General features: G+C 31.2%; 1 long non-coding RNA gene and 1 pseudogene across 1 annotated transcript; both read left to right on the top strand.

The window, feature by feature from the left end:
- Nucleotides 1-5791, top strand: LOC132168062 (uncharacterized). The gene is made up of 3 exons (XR_009438752.2): nt 1-120; nt 205-435; nt 5741-5791. It is a non-coding gene; the product is annotated as an uncharacterized LOC132168062 (long non-coding RNA).
- Nucleotides 5792-10561: 4770 nt separating this feature from the next.
- LOC132167729 (rust resistance kinase Lr10 pseudogene) lies at nt 10562-11816 on the top strand (annotated as a pseudogene).
- Nucleotides 11817-23860: the final 12044 nt, after the last annotated feature.

Here is a 23860-nt window from a genome sequence, read left to right as displayed (position 1 = left end):
AGATGGACATGATGAGCCATACAAAACGACATCTTTCTCCATTCTTGTTTAAATTCTTCCCCCATTAACTCACTCAGATCACCCTCTGAGAACTCTTGATTCATCTCTTCTTCATGCATGGTAACCTGATGATCATCAGCTCAATTCCCTTTATATTTGTCAATATATCATAAGAATAATCATATTAATGTTGATGATGAACAGGTTTGGGGAGCAGAAAATCATCATATTGTTAAAAGGGTTGATCAGTTTGAAGATTGAAGAAGTTTTGCAGGGGTGGATCAACAATGGCAGAAGGTTGCAGAGAGGGGCTTTTGAAGAAGAAGAACTACTATGAGAATTGTCCTGGCTGTAAAGTAGACCAATATAAAGAGTTGCAACGAGGTTTACCCATCAGAGAGCTTGTTTCTACATGGATTGTTGTGCTTTGTACTGGTAACCATTCTCATCTCCATACTCTTAGATTTCATGGTTATCCCATCGAAACCATTACGTGTCAGTTCCAACTAATCTTTGAATCCATTAATTATTAAGAAGACAAAAATAGTAAATTATGTGTTAGTTTCAACCAATATCTCTCGATCAGTTGCTAAAGTGATGAAAATAGTTTTTTTTTTTTTTTTTTTTTTTTTACTTGTTGTACTCGAGAAGAAAGGGATTCGAACTAGTGATATCCGCTTTATTAGGCGTGGTCTCAGCCAATTCGAAATATATATATATATATATGCTTTGCATTTTTTTTGTTTTTTTTGTTTTACCTTGAAGTGAAAAAGTTAGCTGATTGACAATAATGCTTTGCATTATTGTGACAGAGAAAAAGTTAAGTTTAAGGAGTAAATAAAAAAAATCGTTTCAGGCAAAAATGGTTTATTTGGTACATTTTTTTTTTTATATAAAAAAAAAAAACTTATTTGGCCTTTTCTGCTTTAAAAATGCGTTTTGGGAGAGCTTAAAAATACACATTTTTCTAAAAATTTCTAATGTAATTCTAAACAAGCTATAAGTGAGTACTTCTAAGTGTTTGTTTTATGATGTAGTAATAAAAAAATTATCATTAACATGTTTATAATATAATAATAGTTTTCATTGTTACATCGGAAACTAAACACTTGGGAGTAAAAATTGGAAAGTTAGCATTTTTCTTTGTGATATTGAATTCACTGTTATCTTTATAGCTTGTTCTTATCTTTGTAAAATTTTTATTTTTTATTTTCAAAATGAATATATTAACAAATAATTCAAAACATAAAACATAGCAGGTGAATTGACGAACTAAGAACTATTTAATAAGATGAGATTTTTATTTGAAAATGATTTTCAATTGGAAACCAGTGGATTTATTAATTACCTGCTTTGAAAGAAAATGAGATTTTTATTCAACCAAATGGGTAGGTGTACTCGGTACAATAACATGCAGAAATATTCTACATGAAGATTCTCTTTGAAAAACCATACAATATTGTGACCCCATTAATGTATTTATTTTACTCTTATAAAACAGTCTATTTTTGCATAGATTTTTTTTCTTTATATGTCCCACCACTTATTCCTATGTTGTCCAGATACACGCAAACAGTGAATGAATGTTTTGGTATAGGCTTGGAAAATAAATCTGGGTCCATTTGTTTCGGTTTTAAATTTTTTTTTTTTTTTTTTTTTTTTTTATATTTAGAGCAGATTCATAAAAGTTTAAAGGATGTTGTTAACACCTCACGTACCATGTTGTCTTTTGTCTGGCACACTTTATTTACCATCTTAATAATTTCTTCCACTGTACTACAATATAATAAAGTAATTAAATAATTAAAAGATATAAGGCGTGGATCTCTAAACTGACTTTACAATTTGTTTTGTCTCCTAGGTCTTTCTTTATTCTGGAAAAGATTTTCTTTATATTATATTATTGGGTTAAACATACTTTGGCTACTTCAATTATCAATTATTTTCAAAAACGTCCTAGAAATATTTGATAGGTGTGACGCTTAGATAAATTAAATTAGATATTTGATAGGTGTGACGCTTAGATATTTGATAGGTGTGACCCTTAGATACATCTAATTACAATTTTAATTACAATTTTATTATAATTAAGCTACTTTTTTGTCATTCTTTGAAAAAGATCCCTATTTTCTTAAAAATAAAAATAAAAAAATTTTGATTAAATACTAACATACATAGACTAAGGTTCTATTAGTATAAAAAGAGTTTACAAGAAATTTTGATTTTTGATTTTAGTTTTTAATTAAAATTTAATTTTTAAGAAAATATGGGTATTTTTGGACAAAAGACAAAAGTATAGCTTAATTACAACAAAATGATAATTTGATATATCCAAGTGTCACAGTTGCGGTCAGTTTATGGGGTAAAATAAAAATGACGAGTAGTTAAGGAGGCCAAAGTATATTTATCTATATATTATTTTATTCCTATTTTATCAAATACAATGTAATGGTCAATTTGGTTGTTTAGTAGTGCAATACACATTCTTACAATTGCACTTTTATTTTTATAGATGCAATTTTTGAAATTATTATTAAATTTGAGATGAATCATAATAAGTTATGTCTTAAAACGTGAGAATAAAAGTATGAGAGGAAACGTGGACAAAAATTTCCAACAATTTTGTTGTTCGAATAATTTTTATTGTTGAAATTGCTTATCATTCAAGCCATAAATGTGAGGAAATTCTTACAAAGCTCTCTTATCTGCTATTAAAAAAATATGTGCATCACATGTTCATATGATACATGTCATTTTTATAAATTGAATTAGAAAAAATTCTTCCAACCCAGTTTTGAAGAAAACTTTGTCCATTTTGAGCCATCCAGCCCCTTTTTGGACAAATGATCTACTTACAATTTAGGTAATAAATATGGGAGAATTGTTAGGAAGCTCACTTGTTTGCTTATTTTTGAGCAGTCCGTCGCTTTTTTGGACAAATAGACTGCTTATAATTTTGGTAATAAATATGGGAGAATTCTTACGAAGCTTACTTATTTGCCTAATTTTGAGCTGTCCATCCATTTTTTGGACAGATGGACTTAGGTGTGTTAAGTGAGCGAAGCCCTCACGAGTGAGCTCGGGCTTTGCTCGTTCTCGACTCGATTATTAAATGAGATGTTTCGTGAACACAAATACTGGCTCGAATATTAAACGAAGCAAGCTCTGCTCAACTCGGTTAGGTTCATGAGCATCTCGTATAAGGTTCGAATTGGTAGTTCACATAGTTGCTCATATTAATATTAAAAATTGATTAATTATTATGATTTTTTTTTTCCTAATAGCATCCTTTTATTATAAAATGATGCATATCCTCTCTTCGAAACCAAGTGCCTTGTAGTATTGACTCAGGCTCCATATTCGGCTAGTCAAGCTAAGCAAATGCTCATATACAAGCTGATTTCTTTAGTTATTTAAGAGTACTTGAAGTTTAAATTTATAATATAAAACATTAAATTAAATTAAATATAAGAGCTCGGCTCGACCCGACTTATTATGAGCTCAAAGTTGGACTTAATTTTTTGGCTCGTCTTTGAGTTTGAGTAAAATTTAAATGAGCCGAGCCCAACAAGAAAAGCTCACTCAACCTCGGTTTACTCCCCTAGATGAACTGCTTACAATTTAAGTAATAAATATGAGAGAATTCTTAATAAGCTCACTTTTCTCGGTAATTTCGAGCCAAAAATTCTTACCAAGCTCACTTGTCTATGAACCTATTTTTGGACTGATGGGCTTTATAAGAACTTTCTTACTAAGAATTGGAATAATAAATTGCTGAGAATCCGTACACAAGAAGGTTTTCTTCCTACGTAATCCTTGGAAATATCATACGACTCTGTTTGCAATAGTATTATGCTCACTCTTTTCTGGAGTCTCGCTCCAAGCAAAGTTCAACGCGAGGATTTGAGGCTTCTTGCACTCAACTGAATCAGCTTCTTCGTAACTCCGCCTCTGTATACATCAAACATCGATGTTATGGACTGGTGGTCGTGGGTATGCGAAATGGGTCGGCCTCGGGAGGCCCAGAACGTGTTTACTTTTTCACATCGGCATTGTAGAATAAAAATACAGTTTCTAACGTTTCTATTTAATAACAGATACATAAAACAAACCCAAGGCAGCCTTTCCTAGAGAAATCAAAATTCTCTACAACCTTCATGATCTTTCCAGTAACCTGGACAACAAATCCAAATCAGTAGAGCATATCTTCTTGGAGATTTATTCAAATTCAATGGCAATTTGTGTTTTATCTCTTTCCCAAGCAATCAAAACGGAGCCTTGAGGTACAAGTAATAGAAAAGCCATGCAATTTAACAAATAATTGAATGGGTCCTAATCAAGAAGTATACGGAAGGTTGAGAAGATGGAGATAATAAAACTAAGTAAAACATACAAGAAATTAAGGCCAATACTTGACTTAGAGCCAGAGCACCAATATCGTGCCCAAACATTTTGGTAGTTTATAGGTTTGAGTTTTAGAGATCAAATTACAAATTGGTTGATAGTTTGAGGAATAAAAGTGTAATTTATCTATATGTAATTAAGTTACAATTTGAGCTTTTTATAATTACTTATAAATAATCAATGTAAAACTTAACACTCATAACACCTCGGAACATGATTATTTCCGGTTCAAATAAATTGAAAAATATCTAATTAGTTATATTTGAAAGGTATTTTTGTCATTTTACTTTTTGATTGAACAAAAATACACATTTAATATAACTAACTAGTTATTCTTTAATTCAAATGAACTAGAGAGTATGCTAATTCTAGCACCTTTATAATTTATTGAATGTAAACAATCCATTTTTTCAACGTGTGACTAACTTTTTTGAGGTGTTACAGTATATATATAGTAGACTGCTATACAAACGTTGCACTGAAAATTAGTCTTTTTATTTTTTATTTTTATTTTCTACAAGTGCTAGTCCAAAGGGCTAACATCATTAAATTGTATGATAATCATATAATAGTTTAGTAAATAACATTATTCATATAACAATTATTGAAATCAAAATATCTTTTGTCATATTTCTTTATTATATAGGAACTATGATTTTTTTTTTTTCGGATCCCAACTTATAGATAAGCACATAAATACATATAGTTTCTGTATATGTGCGCGCGTTTTTGTAAAGTAAAAACAGACAGAATAAAAACATAAACATGTACCAAAAAACATTCGTGCTTAAAATAAAAACAGTGCTATGATATAAATTAATAAATAAATAAAAGAGACGTATTTTTCTTTAATAATTTTAAAAACAATTTGAGCCACCGAAACCCTCCAAATACCAATTCAAGTCATAAAGCATGATTGGGATTTCCAATAATTTATTGTCTAGCAATTTTATCTGTATGGTTGAGAGATTTTTTTTTTTTTTTTTTTTATCATTTCTTTTTTCCATATAAAGTTTATTTTTCGAAATAAATTTTAAACTATCTGTTTATCTACTCGACAAATGAGTTTCATGTGATTTCCATCAAGAAAATTTGGAGTTTTATTCTAGATTTTTTTTTTTTAATAGAAATAGGAAGTAATTAATGTGATATAAAGTAAAAATGGGTTTTGAATTTTTTTTTCTTTTAAAGAAAAATTAATAAAATTTTTGACAATAATTTTAAAAAGAGGTTAACTTTTTTTTTTTCTTTTAAAAAAATAAAAATAAATAAGAATTGTTTGGCACGTTAAATTGAATGGCAAAATGTTAAATTAAAAAAAGCTGCCGTTTTGCAGGTCATGCACGGAGACTGGGAGTGGACTGCAGAGCAAAACAAATAATATAAGAAAAAAAAAAAAAAAAGCTTGGAATTTGACCCTGCCATTATTGGAAGTGCCAATTACTATAAATAAAATAAATTCAACTATTAAATATTCGGAAAAAATATAAAATGACCCGTCAAACTACCAGTCATTTGCAATTTAGCCCTTCAATGTTCAAAATGTAATAAAGTAGCCCCCTAAACTACCAACCCGTTACAATTAGGCCACTTCGTTAGTTAGTACCGTCAAAATAAATGGAAGAGTAAAAATGATGTCGTTTTGTTAAGGTAAAGTTACTAAAATGCCCTTTTTAGGGAAAAAAAATCAAATTAAAAATAAAAGCTCACTAAACATTGTCGTTTTGCTTTCGAAGAAAAACCCTTGCACGACAACCATATGAGACTTCCGTCCAGCAGTTTCTCACTTCGTCTTCTTCATCAGGAACCCCTCTAGTTCATCACTTCCCTTCTCCTCACAGCTGCCCAGCCTTCAGTTAACCTTCTCCTCTCCGACTCACCGCTCGTCAACTTTGAGGGTTTCTAACGCAGTTGGACTGATGATTCTGGTAATTTGCACATTCTCTCTTTACCCAAACCTGTTTAAAATCTTCACTCAGTGCAAATGCTTCAGTCGCTAAAACATCAAGAGATGGTGTGAAAAGTAAAAATTCCAATTCTCTCTAATGTACCATGGAAGACGCCCAAAAATATAGGCCCTGAAACACCAAAATTACTCGTTTTCCAAATTTCGGAGTCAGAATCCAAAGCTTTTTCCCAATACCCCACCAAATCTCAAAGCTTCAAGCACCAAGAAAGACCCCAATTCACCACTAAGGAACCCAGGAGAAAAAAAAAAAAAAATCGAGCTTTCCAAAACATCAAGATGAGTTTTCTGCAGATTCAGCAAAAAACCTGACGAAAACAAAGACTTTTTCCATGTGGTTATCTTTGACATTCTTTGTGACAGCCAAAAAGAGAGGTCCCAAATGCTTATCTAACACCGACCCATTAGTTTTTTATGCAGAATTTCTACTATTAGGCAGCCATTAAAGACTGAGAAAAATGGTGATGCCGTGGTGAAAGAGAAAGGAGAAAGCTTTACAATGTTGTTGGCTAACAGTGGAAGAATACGTGACAGTTGGGGTAGGATTGCTGGGCCCATTTAAAAAGGGAGAGATAGAGAGAGAGAGAGAGAGAGAGCGCTTTGTCTGTAAGGAAAGTTTTGGCTGTCTCCATTTTCTCTGCTACAGTTCATCTTCAACCATCATCAAAGTCACCACCACTCTCTTCTGATTCTCCCTCCCCCTCTCTCTCTCTGCATGTGTTAAATGAAGGTTGGGCAGCTGCGTGGAGAAGGGAAGTGACGAACTGGAGCCTGGAGGGGTTCCGGATGAAGAAGACGAAGTGAGAAACTGCTGGACAGAAGTCTGATATGGTTGTCGTGCAAAGGTTTTTTTTGAAAGCAAAACGACAACGTTTAGTGGACATTTTTTTTTAATTTATTTATTTTTCCTAAAAGGGCATTTTAGTAACTTTACATCAACAAAATAACGTTGTTTACTTTTCCATCCATTTTGACGGTGTTGACTAACGGAGTGGCCTAATTGCAACAGGTTAGTAGTTTAGGGGGCTACTTTATTACATTTTGAACATTGTGGGGCTAAATTGCAAATGACTAGTAGTTTGGGAGGCCATTTTATATTTTTACTTTTTACATTACAGTAATTACTTTTTTATTATTTAAATAACAAAAATTACTACAAAATAATTTTTTTTTACATTTGTATATCAAATATTTTTACTTTTTTTCTCACATCTATTAAATCTTGCTATAGTTTCAGGTTATTATATAGTAATGGTCCAATGAGGTTGTTTGCCAATGAAAAAAAAAAAATGTAAAATACAATTTATGTTGTCAAGCTCTTCAAATTTACTCTCTATTAATCATAATTTTTTTTAAAAGAAAGCATCTACTAATAGATTTGCCAAATCTATTTCGATACGAGCTCATTTAGAATTTGATTGGAGGTCAATGAAATCATTGTTATTCTTCATATTCTTAGGTAACTACAATTACATATTTCATACAATTAAAATCTGTAACAAAAATTATATATATTCATAAATAATTAATCCAATTGAGCAATATAAATATAAAAACTTAATCAATATTAAAGTTTGATTATATACTTAAAATATTTTAGGAAAAGGAAATTGTCAAAAAGCAATTGATCCGAACTGTTGAAGGCTTAAAGAAAAAAAAAAAAAATTGACAGACTAAAAGAACGACTTTAAAATTTCGTAGAATTCTAAATTGCAATTTTAAAATGAGTCAAACATTAAACACTCTGTATCTTTTTCTACCTTAGTTAAATATTATTATTTTATTAGTTTTAAACCAATCAAGAGAGAGAAGGGTAAAAAATAAGCTTAAAAATTATTTAACTTTAATTTTTTGGCTCTTGGAATGTAGGGAGTATCTCTTGGAATTTTGAGAGCATCTATGACAAGAGTTAAATATAAAGTAGAGAAGTGAGATTATTAAATTAGTATTTTCATGAGTTTTGTTAGATTCTAAAAGAAAATCTAAATATAAAAAGCTCATTGTAAATGCTTTTATCTATGAAACCTATACTTTAGGCCTGTTTTTTGTGGGTTTTTTTTATTTATTTATTTATTTTAGACTATGATGTGTTGTGCTTCTATACAGGGAGGATTGATTTCGAGGGAAAACAAAAAAAAAAAAGAAAGTAGTTTGGACTAACGTTTTTTATTTTTTATTTTTAACTATATAGACTTTTGTTTTTAAAGTTGGCCCAGTACTACACATTGTTTTTTATTTTCTAAGCCCACCAAAGCGTTAAAGGAAAGAAGGGACTTAGCCTTACTGCATGCCAGCGTGGTCCACACAGTCCAACAAAGAAAACTAGAAAAGTAATTTAAACGGTGCGTTTGGTAAATGTCATCTTGTCATCGTCTTCTTCACTCTTTTCATCCAACTCTTTTCTCCGCCCCTGGCTTTATCTCCCATCACGGTGCACTAGCTTTAACCCTATTCCCTTAATCCTGCACACACACAAAATAAATTAGTCAATATTATAATACTACCAAGTAGTTTAATTAAGATCCAATAATTGGAAAGCATGCATGTCTTGGGAAGTTGGCTGTGATAGTGGGTCATCACCATTGGTCACTTTTGCCTAATTTTTTGAGATCAAGTGGATCTAGGAGAATTGAGAGAGTATGTGTTTTACTTTTACCGGTGGGAGGCCCAAGGTGTAGGCGAGATTGGTGTAGGGTGCGTTTGGCATTTTCATAGACAATAATTGCGATTTTAAACTAAATTGTAGAAAATAGATTGTCTAACATTGTATTTTTAAAAAATTACGATTTGAAAAAATTGATTTACGCATAAAATTTGCGTTTTCAAATCGCAAGTAACGAGATATTTTTTTGAAAACACAATTTTTATGGCTAAACTACGATTTTTTAAAGGCCAAACTACGATTTTGCCATTCGTTTTAACTGCGTTTTTAAAAATTATGTTTTCAAATAGCACATTTTAAAATCATTATTTTTAATCGCACTTTTTAAAATCGCAATCTCAAACAGACTCATAAATAGAGACGTGTTCGATAGGTTTAGTGTTGGTTTTTGAATTTCTAGTAAGCTTCCCGCTGCATGTAAGGGTCTTGATGCAGCCCCTAACCATGCCCATGATTGCTTTCTCCTTGCCCACCTCGTTTAGATACAAACGAAGAGACAAATTGTACGTATGAGCCCGTGGCAGAACCACCCTATGGCCGGAAACCTTCTTTCTTTCTTTCTTTTTCCTTTTTTTTTTTTCTTTTCTTTTTTCTTTTCTTTTCTTTTATTATTTTATTTTTTTATATATATGAAGGGTATTTTTATTATTGAGATAATATTGACCATTTTTAGTAGTTTGGGGGACCTTGACTCAATTAATAACTTTAGGAGGATGAGGAAGGAGTGAACATTGATAATAAAATTATAGTTTGAAATCTAGAAGTTTATAGAGTTATTTATCTTTATTGTTAAGCATGGCCCTAGTGGAAAGTTGTTTATGCAATTTTACTTGGTCATAGACTTTTAAAATTATTCGAGTCACCTTTCCGATTAATTATTGTTTTTTTTTTTTTCTTCATGTTGTAGGGATTGCGGAAATAGCAAGCCTACCAATTTCCTCCTGTAAGAACCTTTTCTTTTGATTTTTGATTTTCTTGCAATGTGATGTTATTACTAATTAATGTTTACATTAAAAATTTACGACAAAAGAAATGCTAAGTTTTAATTTTATGTTTCTAAACACTGATGCACGTTATTCTTTTCTTTGCCAACACAGTAATTTATGGACCAGATAATGCACCAGATTTTGATCCGCTATATTACCTAGGTGTGGTTTCAATCTCAAATGACACAATGACATAGAAATGGTTAAATTTGTTTATGCAATTTTATTAATTAATTAATTTTTTTTCATATTTCTTGCAGATCTTCCAATCAAATTACTGACATACTTGATCATAGATTACGGTAAGAACCTTCTCTCCTTTGATCTTCTTTAATATTTTTCTTTTTTAGCATATTATTCTTCACACTATAAAGCATGAATTAAACTTGCGGCCAAAATGAAAATATTAATTATTACCTTAAAATTATAACAAGTATTGTACTTAACAATTGTCTAAAAGGAAAATTAAATGGGTTATAACATGTGCCGGCTTACAACTTATTTTGGTGATGTTCATCCACAGGACTATTTCAAGGACCGAAAATGATATTGGGGACTCCATTTGTGATTGCATTCTTGATATATAAATGGCAGAGGAGGCATTTATCAATGTATGATGTTGTTGAAGAATTTCTACAGAGTCACAATAACCTCATGCCAATAAGGTACTCTTATTCTGAAATTAAGAAGATTACCGAAAGTTTCAAGGACAAATTGGGCAAAGGAGGTTATGGCACTGTATTTAAAGGAACGCTTCAAAGTAGCCGTTTTGTGGCCATAAAGATGTTAGACAAGTCCAAAGCTAATGGGCAAGATTTTATAAGTGAAGTTGCAACCATTGGAAGGATTCACCATGTTAATGTAGTGCAACTCATTGGTTTTTGCGTTGAAGGATCAAAACGGGCTCTTGTATATGAGTTCATGCCTAATGGCTCCTTGAATAAATACATATTTTCTCCAGAAGTATGCACGCTCCTAAGCTATAATCAAATGTATAATATAGCTCTAGGAGTGGCTCGTGGGATTGAATACTTACATCAAGGATGTGATATGCAGATTTTACACTTTGATATCAAGCCTCACAACATTCTTCTTGATGAGAATTTTACTCCTAAGGTTTCTGACTTTGGACTAGCAAAATTGTATCCAACAAATGACAGCATTGTTTCTCTGACTGCTGCAAGAAGGACATTGGGATACATGGCTCCTGAGTTGTTCTACAAAAACATTGGAGGCGTTTCATACAAAGCTGATGTTTATAGTTTTGGAATGTTGTTGATGGAAATGGCCAGTAGAAGAAAGAACTTTAATGCATTTGCAGAACACTCGAGCCAAATATGCTTCCCTACTTGGGTCTATGACCAAGTGCACGACGGAAATGACGTGGAAATTGAAGATGCCACAGAGGAAGAAAAGAAAATAGGCAAGAAGGTGATCATTGTTGCATTATGGTGTATTCAGATGAAGCCTAGTGATCGCCCTTCAATGAACAAAGTCGTACAAATGCTTGAAGGAGAAGTTGAATGCCTACAAATACCTTCCAAGCCTTTCCTATCATCATTAGAGAGTACCATAAAAGATGGTGGTGAGAATTCAAACGAATCAAATGAATCAAGTCAATCATCTCAACTTTAAATGCAAATTAATTTATATGCAAGTCTTTTCATTTATTATATCCTTGATGAAGGAGGAAATTAGTTTTCTCATATATATTTGATAGTGTAAAGATGCTTAATATTTTTGTGTAACAAATAAATGTTTGTTTGATTTAAGATATCTCTCTTATTTCATAACTTTTTCATGTTTGATTGTATTTTCTCATAATTGACCAAGAAAATTGGGTTTTAAGTTTGAGAAGATATGTTTCTATTCTTCATTCTTGACTAGTTATCCTCTGCTTTGTGAATATTGCAAATTGGACTGGACCAATCCTTGTCATTTGGAGATAATATTGTTGACATTCATGAACTTTTATTTTTGAATATGGAAGCCAACAAACAATTTAAAATGTTGTTTCTTTAAAAGGTTTGGAGGCATAGAATGTTAAAACAATGGTTAAATATTTAGGGTTACCCTATAAAGCTTTGGGTTTGATGTGTGTGAGGTGTGCATTGATTCAAGGAAAGTGCTTGATTGGATAGTAGATCATAATGTCATTCTTGAGACTAGTGTCCTAAACTACAATTGGTTGTATGATTTTTTTGCTGTAATTGAATAACATTAGTTATTCCATGATTTATTAATGAACATTGAGCATATGTATTACGGTTTACATGTATACCTCTGATTGCATATTATCCTATCTTATGCACGCTAAACAAAAAAAATAAAAAATAAAAATAAATAAAAAAACTAATTTAATGTCATTTTATAACTAAGGCTAATTATGAAAAAACGTCACCAACAACTTGATGTAGTTTTAGAGATGTTGTTTCAGTTTGACAGTCACATCGAGGAGGGCTGAGAAATTTTTTTGTGTCCTTATAGCCTCAAATGACGCCTATTTATGTTGTTTCATACCGAAACGACGCAAATGGGTTAATGTCACTTGTTTCCAATGTAAAAGTCATTAAAAATTGTCTTTTACTGTGTAAACCACATTAAATTTTTATGTGATTTACTGTGTAAAAGACATAAATTAACGTTGTTTACTAAAAATTGGGTATAATGACAATTATAATCTTGATGTCTCCTTCAAACCAATAGTTTCCACCTCAAAATCCCTAAAGCACGTAGACAGGTGCAAATAATAATTTTGAACTTTCACAAATGGAAGACATATTTCCAAGAATGGGGTTAGAATGTAATTACGAAATATCAACTTAAGAAGAATACAATGAGCCCCAACTAAAGAAATTGAGAAAAATTCAAAGAATGGTGACAGAATGTAATTATGAAATCAGTTTCAACCAAAATATCTAGTCTTACTCGACTCCACATGAAGGGCAAGCTTCCATAATCATTATGTAGCATTCTAGCATTTAAATGTAATGAGTTGTAAGAAATGAAATCAGAAAACTAAATTCATATGTTTTAATATAATGCTACATGTTGTTTAGCATGTTAAAGTACTAATGATTAAGTGATTAAATTTAACTCTTCTTATAAGCTTAAACTTTTGGAATAACTGGTAATTTAATATGGTACCAAAGCCAAAGGCAATAGGATCGAACCTTGACTCTGTCAAATCACCCCTAAGGGTGAGTGTTAAAGTAATGATTTAGTAATTAAATTTATCTCTTCCTATAAGTTTAAACTTTTGGGATAATTGATGTTCCAAATATAGCAAAAATATATAAATATTTCTCTCAGACAATTTCAGTCATAGGATAACAAAAATATTCTCAAAAATGCAATTAATAGCATGAAGTGATTTCTCAAAAAGAAGAGGGGGCTCATTAAACTCAAGGGCTAGATAAATTCACAATTTTCACCTGAAATGTCCACATTCCCTTGGAACCTTGCAAAATCAAGTATACCGCAAGAAGTTGATATTCCTTCACCTGTAAACACCACTAGAAGCTTACTCTGCAAGTTGAAACAAATGACTTAAAGAGGCTGATCAATATAAAATCTCAAAAAAGGACTTATCTATCATCAATGAGATAAGTGAGATGTTGCCTATTTTTTATTTCCTACATACACAAATATATGGAAGAAGTAATAAAGACCTCTACGCCTCTACTAAGAGATCTGTGTGTGTTAGAACACTAAAACTGTTAAGAAATTTATCTTATTACTCAAGATCCATGAGATGCGAAAAATAAGAAGAAATGCAAAATAACAAAGATTAGGCAATCATATACGACACCCAGATTTAAGTTGTTCGGTTTAACAAGCCTATACCCGCAAGCGGAGACGACCCAATTTTTTTTTTCTTTTTCTATATCATTTAAATATTTTTTTTTATTTATTCTTTATTGATTCTATCTTTATTTCTTCTCTAAAAATCGTATTTCTTTCTTTATTTTTTCAACGTAATTTTTCTAAGACAATAATTTTTCTTTTGAGCACGTACAGGTCACTAATCTTTAAAATTAACTCCAGTTTAGAACAAAGAGACAAAAATTTGGATTCGTTGAATGTGTTGTTGGAATTGAACATCTCTCATAGTCACAGCCTGTTTCATGTCCCCATACCCCCTCCAGTAGAATAAAAGATTAAAGCAAAGCTATGTTGGTATTGTTATAGAATATTTAAATGACCATAAAGCTAGAGATTTAATGAGGATTTGTTATAGCAATATAGAAAATAAACACAAAGAACTTACGGGTGATTCGGTGTTAGACACCTACATTCACCACTAGAAATACCCCTAAGGGCTACATTGTGCTCATTAACTTTTTTTGTCTACAATACAAATGTCCCTATTTATAGGGTAATGTCTAAATATAAGTTTGGTAATCAAATCCCCTTAATTTGATTACAATCTCAATATATGATTATAATCATCCCATAAATAAAGAATATTTCAATATCAGCATAATTATGGAATATATGGAAAATATAATATATTTTCCATATATTCTAACAAGGATTATATTATTTTTTATGAAAATTAGATTAACTTAACTTTAATTGAATCACCTTCAATTAAGGAATTTGATTAAGATTATATTTATTATGTAAGCTCTATTAAATAGAGCATTTTGTATTGTAAACTCATCCATTGAATAAGGGCAAATGTAGCACTTAAGGATTTATCGTGTGGAGGTAGAACCACATAAAATCATAGACCGAAGCATATAAAATCTTTTGAATTATTTATTTTAATCTGCTATTTATGTATTTTCACAATAGGACAAAATTCATTATTCATGGTTCTCCAATTTTGTGCACTCCTTTCATCGCATGTATGCGCAAGATCTGTTCGGTAGTGACGGGAAGAGATGAAAATCAGACGAAATCGCAAACACCCACTGGATGAAAATCAAACGAACAAGACGAAAATCAGACGAACGAGCAGAGACGAAAATCAAACGTACGAAATCACAACTAAAAAGTCAAACGAAAATCAGCACTGATGTTGTATTTGGTAGCGACTGATGGGCAGAGGAAACGGTCTGGTAAGAAAGAGAACATTAAATTGTATTAAAAAATAAAAGCATCCGTAAGCCACGTATAGCGGTGCACCGTTCACAAATGACTTAAAAATGTATTTTACTTTTTTTTTAACATAATCGGATGTAAGAGGTTTTTATGGATTTTGTTAGCTAATGTGAATGCTCTTACAGTTAATCTCTGCCACTTTGCGTACAACAAAAAACTCTAGCACTTTGTAATTTGGAAAATTGTGTTACTAAGAGTTTGTTTAGGATTATATTTGAGAAATAGAACTTTTAAGTTAAAAACAGCTCATAGGCAAAAACTTCATTTTCAAGCTTTTGACAAAAGTGCATTTTGGTCATTTTTAAGCTTTTTTGGACACTTGAAAGCGCTTTTAATTTTTTTTAGCAAAAATTGATTGACGTGATAAAAAGTAATAATATTTTGTGCAAAAAAGTGAAAAAAAAAAATGGTTTGTAGTGATTTTTTTATTTGAATAGTCATAATAAATAATTAATGTGATATAAAAAGTAAGAATGTTTGAAGTTGAATTTTTTAGGAATAGTATTTGGCCTTTGCCAAACAGAGTCATGCTGTACAATACAACCTATACTGCAATTTGACAAATCAGACTGCTATTTGACAAATAAAAAATAAAATAAAATAAATCAGAGAAAGAGAACCAGAATTTGCCGTTTAGCAAAAAATTCTTTCCTACCATTTCTTAAAAGATTTCTATTAGTAATTACACTTATACACGTTGATTAAATTTTTTTAAATTAATTACTTGTGAATATATATTTTCTGTTAATTAACTATTTTAATTGTATATATGAAATATATAATTGTAATTGTTGGGGGACAAAATATCTCTGGTGGGCCCCACTCATTTTTTCACTTATTTACAATATGCCATCACCCAATCACTTGGTGACATGTGTACGCATTATTTTTGCACCCTTAGATAAAAGAAGGGAAGAGCAAGGAGAGATGAGACTTTAAATTTAAGCGCCACTTAAATTTTAAACGAGCTTGTGACAAATAGGTTTAACAAATTTGTCAATAAATCCTTGCTTAAGGAAGTCTTTTTTTTTTTTTTTTTTTTTTTTTTTTTTTTTTTTATTATCATCCTATTCTTTATATGTTTTAAATAATAATTAAAATTTGTTGAATTTTTTATTTATTTTGTTAGCTATATTTTTTAATATTTGTTAATTAATTTTTATTTATTTATTTTTCATTCATTCAAAAAAATTGTTGACCCCCGAATAGTTGGCTCTGCATGCCATTGAGATTTAAGTTAGCAACAACCTCTTTTGATTGGGGACAATTCTCACCTTAAAGATAGTATTCACACGCCCCTCAAAGTCGCATTGATTTTTTTTTGGTTTTTCACTCAATTTTCCTCAACAATTTTAAGGTAATAATTCGCAATGGGATTAGAATCTAATATGGAGATTATCAAAACGATGAGCGATGAAGATTTCATGCATTTTGGATTTGAATCTTGTAGTAGGAGTTCCACTCCTATGCTAGTAAAGTGTGCTCCAAGGATAATAATCGTGCTCATCCACGGCATGCATGGAATATACTCCTAATTTAAGGGATAATGGGTGCTTAAACGTACATAGGCTATCATGGGGTACTCCCACGCAAAATTTGAAATGTGATACGAAGACAAATACATTGGAATGAAGCAAAAGGTAAAATGAACTTCTAGTCCCTAGTTCAAAACTCTTGGTCAGAGCATTAATATTTCCTTTCCCAAACATTATTGACTTCAACATCAAAGTCATCGTTTACATTTTTGCAACTTAGTCAAGTATTTGGCATAAGGAAATTGTTCTAACAAAAACAATTCACAAGGTGGTATACTTAATTTCCCAATTATATATGTGGCATTTTTTCAAAGATGCATTGACATGTTTTGAAAACTTGATTCTCGTCCCCAAGAGATAGCTCAATCGGCTAGAAACCATGCCTTATGAAGCGAAGGTCACTAGTTTGAATCCCCCTACCCCCTCTTGTGTGGACATGTCAAAAAAAAAAAAAAAAAAAAACTTGATTCTCCTTGAAGTTGCATATTTCAAAGAAAAATGCTCATAAGGAATCAACCACCAAGAATGACCCGAAAACTATAAAGCATCATTTTAATTACAATTACGCATCTAAATCATCCATAACTCGTGTACAAATTACAATGCCATGGATGCATGCATCAACTCTAAAAGCACGACTAATTAAGTTTACAAGATGCAACATGTCGGAATTATTATCTTATTTTCCGTAACAATTTTAGAAGCTCAAGGCCAAAAACATTAATACTCTAGTTATAAACACATTAAATATGATAAACAAGTGATTTAATTCTCATGATGTAGTACATGCTTGAGCTGGTCTATAATAAATGAACGATTCAACATGAATTCTCTTCAAAATTTATTATTAAGTATAGGTTTTCTATCAAATTAATTGGTTCATAACCATAATGGATTTGAAATAGAGCTGGGAGTTCGGAGAAAGATAATTGTTTTTTGGACAGAGTTTTCTTTTAAATTGGGTTTGAGGAAGTTCTTCCAACTTAGTCTATAAAAACGACATGTGTCATTTGCATATGAAAAACACACGTGTTTTTTTAATTGTAAAGAGAAATTTGAAAGAAATTTTATTCAAAAAGCATGTGTTTCTCAAATGCTATTTAGAAAGCATATGATTCTCAATTATTTCACTATATATATATATATATATATATATATATATTGTATTTTATATTTGAAGTTATTTTTTAATATATTTATTTTGGACCTTCGAAATATATATTTTGATTGGGAACTATTATATGTCCAAGGTCCAATATTGAAATAATTTTAAGGTTTGTCTTGACTCTTTTTGTGTCAACAACAATTCAAAATGCCAAGACTTTTTTAGAACAGGTATGAGTTAAATAGTGGTGATCCAAAACACCTATGCTTACACAAAATAAGTTATTCATATATGATAACTCTAAAGATAAATATAGTTCTACTAATACATGATGCCTCACAAACTGGTTGATTGTTTTAAACTCTTTGTTCACTGTCTTTTGTATTATATTCTTAAAATAAAAACATCAATAAAAAAATTTACATACTCCTTAAAAAGCGTAAAAAACTATCCAAAATATAAAACACAATTTTTTTTTTTTTTTGGTTAATCTTTTGTATTCTATTCTTAAAATAAAAACATCAATAAACAACCCAAAAAAACAAAAACTAATTTCCAAAATATAAAAGACCAAATTTTCGTGTTTAAAAAAATAGAGAGGGTGGGGGGGTTGTCTTGCACGGCCACCACACTTTTTTTTTTTTTTTTTTGCTTTTTGTTTCTTAATTTTGTTTTTATAATATATATATATATATATATATATATATATATATATATATATTATTAAAGGAGACACAAGCCGATTGGGTATGATATTGTCACAGCATTTGTAAAAAATTTAACAGGAGGAAGTAGGAAGTTCTTCCAATCTAGTCTATAAAAACATGTGTCCTCTGCATATGATCAGTATGATAATTTTGTTTTGTTTGTTTTTTTTTTTTTTTTTTTTTGGAAGAAAAGTAAGTATGATAAATGAGTGTGAAGAGTAGTATTACTCTCTTTAATAATAAAAAAAATGAATAATAAATATTAAGTTGAGAAAAGTAATGTTAAATCACCACTTATCCACAAAGCTTAAACTTTTATGACAAGTAGGGATTTACCATAGTATGAAAGGAAAAGTATTTAGTTCGAGCCTTGATTCCGTCATTTATTCCCGTTTCAATGAAATATTCCTTGTGTTGGATATCACATATTAAACGGAAATTTGAGCACACAAGTGAGAGAGAGTGTTAAAATAATGTTTAAGTGAAGTTTGATAAATTTAATCACCTATTAAAAGTGGCAATTTAACATGTAATAAATACTAATATGGCGTATTTATTTTCAAAACGTAGTTGTTAAAATTTAAGGAATTTTATATAGTATAATTACTCTAAAAATTGTAGGGATCCTAATTCAACAAATTAAAAATCTGCTAGGGGACATTCTGTAAAATTAACCTTTCTTATGTCTCCAAGAGGTAGCTTAATCGGCTGGGACCACACTTAAAGAAGTGGAAGTCACTAGTTCGAATCTCCCTCCCCCCTCTTGTGCGGACATGTCAAAAAAAAAAAAATTAACCTTTCTTATCTTTTCAGAGATGTTCATTAACATTCAATTCTTTATATATATATAGTTTTTTTTTTTTTTTGGGGGGGGGGGGGCTTTCTTGATCTTGGGCATGTTTATGGTAAGGCCCATAATTATCCCAAACCCATATCCGCAAAAATATATATATATATATTTTTTTTTGGGGGGGGGGGGGGGGGGGCTTTCTTGATCTTGGGCATGCTTATGGTAAGGCCCATAATTATCCCAGACCTATATCCGCAAAAAAAAAAAAAAAAAAATGGGGGGGCTTTCTTGATCTTGGGCATGTTTATGGTAAGGCCCATAATTATCCCAGACCCATATCTGCAAAAAAATAAAAAAAATAAAGGAAACAGAGGGTGATATCCATTTTTTTTTTCCTCCAATGGCTGTTTGTTTGGCTGTTCGCATGTTTTGCAAGCATATTGGTAGACACTAGCGCTGACGGTCTCTTTGATAGGCAACAGTTTGGATTGAGGTTAGATGCAATACCTATTATATAAATTTGGACCCTTCATTTAAGATGAACTCCCAGATAAAAAAAAAAAAAAAAAAAAGGTGTGGTTCGAGGGTAGCCAAATTAACCACTTAGCCATGAGGGGGACTTGGTCATCCCCATTGGCCAATTTTGAGGTGGCCAAACCACCCTTGTGGTTAAAGGGGTGGTTCGGCCACCTCGATAGTCACACTTTATACTGCAAGTCACTTTTTTTTTTTTTTTTTTGTCCATTTAAATGGACGGTCCAAATAAAAAATATTGCACCAAATCTCAACCCCATAGTTTTACCTCATATGGTTTATTGATTGTATGGGTAAAGATGCTCTTAGCTAGAGTTTTGCGCGCACTATCCCTTACAGGAATAACAACTCTATAGGTGTAAGTTTAATATCCCAAACCCGTTTTATATTGAAGTTTATTCCAACAGCAATTGAAGAAAATGGTTATTGCACTACTCGTTATCACATTACTGATAGACGTGACGTGTTTTAAATGACTTATTATGCTAATCACCTAAAAAAAAAAAGCCATTTAAAATACACAACGTCAATCAATATAAAATGAGTGTGAATAGTAACAATAGTTTTTTGTTCTTTTATCGTTTTGTAGATAAGCAAATAGCTGATGACCTTAAAACTGAAAATAAATAAATACATATCCTACCGCTTGCCAATTTTCCAAATATCATTTTCTTAATAGCCCGCAACTGAGATTGGGCTTGGGCCTGGCGTCGGGCTGGCAATTGTGGATGTTGAAATTCAAGCTGAACCGGAGAACACACTAACTTACTAGATTTGGTGTTTGGGTTGCCTTTGGGCCGAAGAAAATAGGAATCAAATTAATAGCAAACATATGTAGATTATATGAGATTGAGGTGTTACAAGTACTTTATCTGTGAGGTAGACGATATTTCTTGAGAGCAGAAAATTTGTATTGATATTCTTTTAATAGTTAACATTCTATTGTATAATTTGTATTGATTAATTGGTTTTATAATTTTTGTTTTTCTACTATCAAGTAAATTCATTACCTTTCATTTTGTTTAATTAATTTGAGTACATTTTATACAACTCAATTGTCTAAAAAAAATAATATTTAATAAACAAACTGGATAAATATAAGAAATACGACAGTAGTGCATTGCCAAAATCAAAGGCATTTTTTTTTTTTAGAAAAAAAAAAAGAAAAAAAAAAAGCGGCGTTTATGAAAACTTCACTATTTCTGTAAAATAATGGTTTTTTTAGAAAATGTTTTTTTTTTAATTACCCACGTGTAAATCTTACAAAATTCAATAGTAAATTTATATTTATAAAAGAATGAAAACAAACAGTTTTTTTTTTTTTTTTTACCGAACATGTAAAGAAATATGTGACTAAGAATACAACACTAAAAGGAAAAACATATAAGCTAAAAACATATAATTTGTAAAGACTTTAATTTCTAGGTTTCAAACATTCTACAGAGTTGTTTTTGTTTTTGTCTCTAGTTGACTAGTTGACTAGAAGATAGAGGTTGTAGTAATCTAGCTAGTCCCCTCACGTCCTTCACGAATCAGGCCCTCACCTCACGACTTTATCTTTCTGCCTTAAACAAAAAATATAATTTTCCTACAATGTCATTATTTTCTAAAAACATCATGCATCTAATAAAATCTAGTTGACTAGTTGACTAGAAGATGGCTCCTCAAGTGACATTTCTCTGGATGTTATCCTGCATCCTCTTTTCTCAGCTGCTTCTTTTCTTTGTCTCTTAGTCCTCTTTTTCTTTACATTTCTTTGATGATGCCTAATGGTATGAAAATTCCACATGATGCAAAAGAGTCAAGTCTCAGTTGATTGAAGAAAATGTTGTGGAAGACCACCTCCAATAATGTTAGCCAAAATAAAAAAATTCCTATTCTCAGTTGTCAAGAAACTTAAACAGATCGAATAACCAAGCATGCATCGCGTGAAGTCCTTATCTATTGACTAGAAAAAGTAAGCGAAAATGGAGTATCCTCACCTCATAGATTATAAGACAACCCAAGATTATGTTTTTGTCTCTATAGTTGACTAGTTGACTAGAAGATAAAGACTGTAGTAATCTAATCCCCTGATCACCTCACGGCTTTATGCTTGTGCCTTAACAAACACCATCAGTCAAGTTTTGTGCCACTATTTTCTAAAAACATAATTTCCCTACCATGTCATTATTTTCTAAAAGCATCATGCATCTCAAAATATCTAGTTGACTAGAAGATGGCTCCTAAAGTGACATTTCTCTGGATGTTATCATGCATCCTTTTTTCTTAATTAGCTGTTTCTTTTATTTGTTCAGTAGTTCTCCTTTTTCTTTGATTTGGTATGAAAATTGGCTGGAAAGAAGAACATTAATAAAAAACGAATAGATATTTCTAGATCTTGATATGATCAAAGAATCTAAAAGATTTCCTCTAAACGTTAAATACTCTCTAGGGTTTGAAGGAAAATAATGAAAAAACTCAACCCTGAGTAATCTTATTGATAAAAACTTATTCATAAACAAATGCTCTGTTATAAGGTTTATAAAACATGTATTTATAGGCCCCCAAATCCTAAACCTAATAATAATACGAAATAAAGTTGGTTTTAACAAATTTATGATGGCCGTCCGAACGGGACATACTCTTGTCTAGACGAGCACCAAAGAAATAAATTAACGTAAACTAAAACATAGATGTATCCAGACATGAGGAATCCGGGTCCAAACGTGTGTTCCAAGGAGCTTTTTGCAACCCGTTTTGACTTAGTAAACATCGGAATTAATCAAATCGCGTGAAATATGACTTTGTAGATATTTGAATTAGCTTTCTAACGCCACCAAACATGCTCCAATCCGATGTCCAAAACTCGAGTTATAATCTTTATAATAAAGCTGGTCGAGTATCCGTTCCGCCCTACGTCACAATCTCAGATTTTATTGGGACCATAAGATTTAAGAATCAATTCAAATGTGGAAGCTAACATGCAATTCTCAAAGTAACTTTGTGGTTTGGTTTAGACGTACATCCAAGTGGAATGAATTATGTTTTCTTTTCTACTTTTAGTGTCACTAGTTGACTGAAGCAAAAGGTCTCCCCCAACCTTAGGGGTGGCCCGCGAGTCACCCCAGAGGTGGCCATGGGTGGTCTGCCACCTATGGGGTCGCTCCCGGGCCACCCCCGAAGGCCACTTCCAACAATGGGTAGCCACCCCTCTAATTTTTTTATTTAAAAATTTAATTTGAATTTTTTTTTTTTTTTTAAAAAAAGAAAATTACTTTGATTTTATATATATATATATATATATAAACGTCCCCTTCTAAAAGAGGACGTGCACTGTACACGTACATGTATCCTTTTAAAAGGGGACATGTCAGTGAAAATGTTCATCTTTTTTCACTGTTTAAACGTTCCTAATTTTAATTTTAGTCACTTTATTTGGAGCATTTACAAATTGTCAGTATTTGAGTGTTGCTAATTAAATAAAGACGTTTTTTTTGCCTTAAAATGTCTCTAACTCTAATTGAAGAAAATGATTATTGCACTACTCATTATCATATCAATTTTATATCAACTGACATGACGTGTTTTAAGTAACTTCTCATGCCAATCACTTTAAAAACAAAACAAAACAAAAATAAAGCAATTTAAAATACGCAACTTCAATTAGTATAAAATGAGTGTGAAGAGTAACAATAGTCTTTTGTTCTTTTATCGTTTTGTAGTAAGTAACAACCTTAAAAGTGAAATATATATATGCTGCTTGCCAATCTACCAAATACCATTTTCTTAATAGCCCACAATTGAGATTGGGCTTGGACCTGGCATGGGGTTGGCAATTGTGAACATTAAAATTCAAGTTGAACCGAAGAACTCGCTAGCTTACTAGATTTGGAGTTTGGGTTGGCTTTGGAACGGGGGAGATGGGAATTTCTACTTACACTCTTTTTTTTAATTGCAGATAATATGATGAGGATTCGTATTCAATGCTAATTGAAATAGTAGGAGAATGGTTATGATTAAAAAAAAAAAAATGCATTAGTCAGATATGTGCTACGATTTTTAGGAGCTGAAAATTTGTAT

The sequence above is a fragment of the Corylus avellana genome, chromosome 2, assembly GCF_965113065.1.
Source record: "Corylus avellana chromosome 2, dhCorAvel1.hap1.2, whole genome shotgun sequence".
NCBI classification, from domain to species: Eukaryota; Viridiplantae; Streptophyta; class Magnoliopsida; order Fagales; family Betulaceae; genus Corylus; species Corylus avellana.
This window is presented reverse-complemented; position numbering and strand designations above follow the sequence as displayed.